Source organism: Schistocerca piceifrons, chromosome 1 (genome assembly GCF_021461385.2).
Source record: "Schistocerca piceifrons isolate TAMUIC-IGC-003096 chromosome 1, iqSchPice1.1, whole genome shotgun sequence".
Lineage (NCBI taxonomy): Eukaryota > Metazoa > Arthropoda > Insecta > Orthoptera > Acrididae > Schistocerca > Schistocerca piceifrons.
Genome location: NC_060138.1, coordinates 716,416,452 through 716,423,604, shown reverse-complemented (window position 1 = coordinate 716,423,604; position 7,153 = coordinate 716,416,452). Strand labels below are relative to the sequence as shown.

General features: G+C 42.2%; 1 pseudogene; it reads right to left on the bottom strand.

Moving 5' to 3' along the window:
• Positions 1-4,400: 4,400 nt before the first annotated feature.
• On the bottom strand, positions 4,401-4,517 carry LOC124728411 (annotated as a pseudogene).
• Between the last annotated feature and the right edge of the window lie 2,636 nt (positions 4,518-7,153).

Genomic DNA, 7,153 nt, shown 5'->3' with positions numbered 1-7,153 from the left:
GTTACCCCACAGGTTGGTATTTGAGGGGGGGTGAGCTTGAGTCGTGTGCGGCTCGCGTTGGTGCCCTTGGTAGGTTGGCATCGTGTAATAGGGATAGTGGCGTCTCGTTTTCTTCTTCTATTTACTGGCGCCACTACATTTGCGTTGTCTATCAGTTTCTTGATATCTAGTACCCGTACTATCTTTGGAAGGACGTGTTTTCCGGGTCGGGTGTGTCGGTAGTTCGGTTGTCGGAGCAGCAGAGAGGTCCAGCAGGGCGGCGACATGCAGAGACCGCTGGCGACACGCAGGCATTGGCGGATCGAGGGGCAGTATTTGCGAGGGCTACAACCTCGTCGTCCACCGGACCCAACATGTTGCGTTGAGTGAATATTAATCCAGTAGTGTAACCCCCACTATTTGGTGATCACGCCGTTTGTTCCTGCGTTGCTGCTCGCAGGGTCGCCGTGTGAGACGAACAGCAGCAAGTGGAGCGTGTCGAGTTGGTGGAATCTATTAGCCGTCTTCTACTGCCTGGTATTAGTTTTGAATATCGTTTTACTATTTGGTGAAGTGCAACCAGCGGTATTTTACTGCCTGGTAGCCGCTAACGTCCCAGTTACCTGCCCTGGGGGTTAGCGTATTTTTGCGGCAGTGTACTTTTCCTCATCTTGCCGATGCTGTCCGGCATGACGTGTAGTTCTACAGCCTCCGTGATTGCGGTGTGGTTTGTGGTTTCTTTTGTCTACCTTGGTTGTAGTGGTTCCTTCTGCCTTTCGATGTTTTAAACATCGGATTCTGAAGGCGCAATGCTGTCTGTCACTTCGCCCTCGCTTGAATTATTCCATCGTTGTACTGGTTATCACATGTTACGTGGATTTGGTAAGAGGACTGGTCGGCGTTTAAACCGTTCCTGGTTTGAGTTGCCATCCTGCTATGTGAGCATAAGTCTTGGCTGCTTGTCTTACAACAAAAAATAAATAAAAAAATGGCTCTGAGCACTATGGGACTTAACAGCTGAGGTCATCAGTCCCCTAGAACTTAGAAAAACTTAAACCTAACTAACCTGAGGACATCACACACATCCATGCCCGAGGCAGGATTCGAACCTGCGACCGTAGCTGTCGCGCGGTTCCAGACTGTAGCGCCTAGAACCGCTCGGGCACCCTGGCCGGCCCTGTCTCACCGCTTATGCAACTGTAGCGACTTTTCTTAGGTCGATCCTTGTAGCACTGTCGGTGGATAGATCCCTTTTTTTATTTGGTCTCATTGTGTCAATTATTTAAAAATAATACTTTGTTTAAATTATTCCTATTGCTTGTGGCTTTCAGCCGACAAATAATTTGAATTTTTCTTAATAAGCCCTTCAGCCGTCAGTGTAGCTTGTATTGCAGTAAAATTTTTTAAAAAGATTGTTTTAAAAATTATTTTGGTATTTTGAAAGTGTAATTGTCTTCCTCACTTGTAATTCAGACCTTCAGCCGTTAATTGTTCCGAAGTATTGCTCGTGGCCTTCAGCCGACAAATAGTTTGAATTCTTTCTTAATAAGGCCTTCAGCTGTCAGTGTAGCTTGTGTTAGTTTTTTAAAACGATCGTTTTTAAAAAAATCATTTCATTAAATAAAGTGTATGTGTTTACTGTGCAACCAGCGATAACTGATTAAGCTCCATCCACACCTTTTCCTGCTTTCCCAAAGCCCGATGTTTCAGTAAAATGGTGAAGTAAAGTTGTATTTCTTACTAAAATATGAGATCAATCAGGTGGTGTCTGAATAAAAAAGATTACGTTTCAAAATATGTTTGTAGTAGCTAAGGCAATATTTCACACTGAAGTTAGTTGCCGCTTGTAACTACACATTCGCAATTTTCCCTTCAACGGCTCCTTTTGCGGACTGATATTTACTGAAACAATTTTTTTTCTATCATCGTGAACTTCCTCCTGTTATTATACACCACTAGAACGGTGGTTCCCAACCCGGCGTAGGGGGCGGGGGGGAGGGGGGAGGGGGGAGAGTGTAGTATAGTTACCGCCTGAGGGGCAAAGTTAAATATTCCGAGACGCACAAACAAGTACGTTCTACTGTGTTTCGGTCACGAGACTAAATTATTTCTAAGATGTCATTACTATTACCACTATATCATAAGACTGGATTACAGCTTGTGAAACAAATCTATGAGCAAATTTGCTCACATAGTCCACCCATTACACATGTACTTTGTACCAAGCATCTATGACAGTAATATTGAGACATGTACCATACATTCGCTTAAATAGTAGTTTGGTGCATAAGTTCATAGCGTTTTTGTTTGGCATGTAGGTATTTCGCTTGCTCCGGGTTTATTTCTCGATTGTCAATTTTTATTAGTCGTTCACTGTTGCTATTTGAGTTTACATATTGTTATTTTGTCATTTGGAGATAGTGAGTGGAGCTGTGGACGCTAGAAAATGGAGTGCCAAGTGGACAAATCAGAATATGTCGGATATATTCTTCTGTTTCCGTTCAGTATAGGCGTGGCAACAGCGGAGGTAACCAGAAACATTTGCGCCGTGTATGGGGTTTCTCCTTTTATTGGTGATCGTTTTGACATTACTGGCACTCCAAGTTCAGGAGTACTTTCGCGGTTTGATGAAGGTCGTTTAAACGCATTTATCCACAATGATCCACGTAAGCGTATTCGAGAACTGTCAAATGTGGTGAACTGCAATAATGCCATCGTGCGACATCTTCGTGAAATGGGAGAAGGTTCAACAATCGGGTGTATGGCTACGGCATGTTCTAAGCCAAAACCATAACAATCAGTGGGTGCCGTATGTGCATGTCTGCTTGCTCATCATCAATTGGCTCGTGAAGAACACGGACCATTCCTATCCCTATCGTTACTGGTCACGAGAAACTGTGTCTTTACGCTAACATAAGCAACAGAAAAGAATGATTGAGTCAAAACAAAGCAGCAGCTACCCGTACAAAGATCTGCTAGCATCCACATAATGTTATGCATCTGTTGGAACGGCGACGGTGTGATGTATTACGAACTGTTTTCCCCGAGATGTAACCATCACTGCTGACATTTATTGTAAACAACTGAGACGTCTTGCAGACGCAATCCAAGAACAACGACCAGGATGACTGCGTGAAGTTGCGCTTACTCCACGATAACGCCCACCCGCATTCTGCTAGATTGACAAAATGGCTCTGAGCACTATGGGACTTAACAGCTGTGGTCATCAGTCCCCTAGAACTTAGAACTACTTAAACCTAACTAACCTACGGACATCACACACATCCATGCCCGAGGCAGGATTCGAACCTGCGACCGTAGCAGTCGCGCGGTTCCGGACTGCGCGTCTAGAACTGCAAGACCACCGCGGCCGGCCACTAGATTGACAAAATCCCCTATGTAGGAGTTGGATTTGGAAGTGAATCCACGCGCACCTGATCTTGCGCCTTCAGATTTTCACCTATCTGTCGAACAACCTTCAGGGGGTCTTCCTTTTCTGATGAAATTGCGCTCTGAGTACGGCTCGACATGATCTTCGCCTCAAAGCCACGTGATTCCTACAGTCGCGGAACAGAGAAGTTATCCTAGCGTGGCAGATTATTGTAAGTAGTGAAGAAGAGTACATTATTGACGTTAAAATAGTGGAAAAACGCTATGAACTTGTGCACCAACCCAATATCTTGTGGAAAAGCCTTCTGCCTGTTGTAGGGGTTTCCTACGATGGCCCAGAAATTGCTTCATTATTGACATCGCAAAAGATAAACGAATTACTTGACAGCTCAACACAACAGTAACTATGTAATGGACCTTGACAATATTCTTATTATTATTATTATTATTATTATTAGTGGTAGTGGTCAGACACAAGGCATTGGCAGCCTGAAGTCTTCCAATTTCTGCCAGTTCAGAAGAAAGATGTCCAGTAATGAAGCGATTTACAAACACCAAGCGTAGCGCACACATTTCAACTTGGCTAATTTTAAATAGGTGTGCGGGGCATGTACAAAGCAACTGTCGCTTCAGAGAGCAGTAGTGAAGAGCAAGCATGTTTTATAACAAGTGTCTGCTCACACTGTAGATAGCAGCCTCCATTTCTGAGATAGAGCTATACGTAACACTCGCGATGTACTGATTATTACTTTATCAGTCGGTAAAAAATGGTTGTTAGAAAAACAGTAACAATTGTCTCCCTGACACATTAATCCGTGGATTAATAAAAGCACTCCGTCTTCAGCCCGCAAGCGGCCCATCGGGACCATCCGACCGCCGTATCATCCTCAGAAGAGGATGCGGATAGGAGGGGCGTGTGGTCAGCACACCGCTCTCCCGGTCGTTATGATGGTTTTCTTTGACCGGAGCCGTTACTATTCGGTCGAGTAGCTCCTCAATTGACATCACAAGGCTTAGTGCACCCCGAATAATGGCAACAGCGCATGGCGGCTGGATGGTCACCCATCCAAGTGCCGGCCACGCCCGACAGTGCTTAACTTCGGTGATCTCACGGGAACCGGTGTATCCACTGTGGCAAGGCCGTTGCCCGTGGATTAATAAAGCGCATGAAAAATAAACATAATTTACTTTTCGTCAATTTTTAAATAGAAGAGTTCAAAGAAAATTCCATTTCATCTTAAAGTTCAGTTAGGCGCTAATGTTGATGATGCTGGGTGAAGGGGGAGTGGGAGTACCTGTCAGTGTCTGATTGCACTCAGGTGTCATCGTCTCAGAATGGTTGGGAATCGCTGAACTAGACCCACCTACCTAAAAGCCTCCTACACCATGATGACTCGGCGCCGTGTTGTGCCATGGACTCCACGAGTTACTGAAAGTGTCGGAGAACTATCCTGATCCCTGACAATTCAACGGCCACCTACAGCTCCAGTATGTGGATTCGAGCTGGGTCGAAGATGCGCGTATCTCACTCTATCTCAATTGGCAGTGGCGGTAGCAATTTTCTCCTAATCTGGCAACTCGCAGTACTATGTCGCGTGGTAAACCGAGACAGAGGGAGTTTACTATATGTCGGATGGCCATCACCTGACCGTAATGAAAGTCTTGATATTACGCCTCTTTTCCATCCCGCCCTTGACTGTCACTCTGACGGTCAATACACGGTGTAGCGCCATTCCCGTCACGTGGCGCAACGAACTATTCCATTCGCTGTGATGAAAGGATCTTATTCCCGTCACGTGGCGCAGTGAACTATTCCATTCTCCATGGTGAAGGGATCGCAGTCCGTCCAACGTGTGACACAATGCAAAAGTCGGGTTTTCCATAAACCACGAAAAACGTTTTTGGCAATAATGAAACATTATAAACACAAACAAATTTATCAGACGAGGATGGATATGGTGCTTCACTCATTTCTGCCCTTAACCCCAAAGAACTGCTCTTTGTTTTAGTTATGTCACTATTAATGTCTTGATCAGACCTATAGCTGTTGATTATTTAGAGTTCTGACACTTTCCTGAAATGAAATATAAACATAAGGCATTTTTGAAATTCAATTTATGCTTATTAATAAGGTTTTACTTTTAATTAAGTCACACATTGCGTAGCACAGATTTTGACTAATAGGTTTTTCGTGTCCATTGCTGCAAACTCATACCGTTCCGGAAATTAGATATATTTAACAAAACCTTTCACAAACTCAGATGTACAAATTCCAAGACAGTATCATTTAGCAATATAAAAGTCTAACAGTTATTAGACACTAAAATGACTAAATCGTTATGAACAGCTCGAGTATTCAATAAATTCTGAGAACGTCTTTATAATAAGAAATACAATACCTCAAATGTCATATAGGCATTTTATCTTTCATAGGCAATTTATAGGTTGCTACAGACAATGTAATACGTATATTAATTGTTGACCGTAAATTCACCATAAAAAGGATCGGTTCTATTCTATTCATATATTTCCTTTTAATAATTTTATATGGGCAACTGTATTCGTCTTTTAATGTATCACAATTTAGTATCTATGATAGTTATCAATTTTAAAAGTTTGCTACATGTATTTTACATAATGTGTTTTTATCAGATTATGTTTTTTGCGTAAATGATGGCTACATCTAAGCCGACAGTAGGGACATCTAGGGATGGTGTAGGCAAACAGATTTCTGGTAGCTACTGTACTTCAGCATCCAGTTGCAATAATGACTGTGTGGACGATGCGGACTATTCTACACCTTATTTTAGATCTATATGACGATGCAATGCTGATAATATTTATATGTTCTGACGATGCCATTATGGCCTTATCACTTTAGGACATGGTGTAAAAAAGGTACGTTTTACGGTATTTTCTGTACATAACCCTGGTTGTATGATAGTATATTGTGATACGTGTTGCTGTATTACGTTGAAAGACACACTGCTCACTAGGTGTATATATTTGTATATTTTAGATCTGAGGATGGTCATTACGGACTGAAACTGGTCATCGTCTAAAGAATTCATATTGTGATCAAAGACTGGAATAAAAAACATTTGACAGTTTTGGATCACTGTTTGTATACGCGACCATGTCGCAGTTGGTGATTACAATACCTTCTTGTTATTTTCAGGCAGAGGAAATTGATTAGAATGAGCTTTAACCAATCTATTTTCTAACCTACCAGCATAAATGTCACTTCTATCTTCTTCAGGGCTGGTAGCGGTAACAACTGCTGCCATTTCATTATACGATATCACTATGGATTATGCATTTCTACGACAGTGTAGTTCATGAACTATGCTATTACGTTCTTCCTTTGTGCCTCATCACTTGGATTCGTTACATGGGCTTATTTTTCATGAACACATTGCAGATTAACAAGATGTCCATCCCCTTTATTAAAGTGCGAAATATGAACAGCGGATACTAATGACAACATTCTTCTGCACGAAAAGGGAACAGAAAATGAAACGCATGAGTATATTCTTAGAAAGTGACTCAATTGAAAATATGCTAATCTGCTTCTTCAAAACCGGCACAACTGAGAAAGTTAGAAAATAATTCTTGTAAACTGAAGTGAATCAAAACATAACAATACATCACCGCAAATAATGAATTCATGCTACAGTCAAAAGTATCGTGTTTACTTGGAGATCCAATAAAGGTTAAATTACAAAATTTCAGAGCTTACCATGATCGACTAAAGAGTCACAAATAGAAATATCACTCTGCTTTC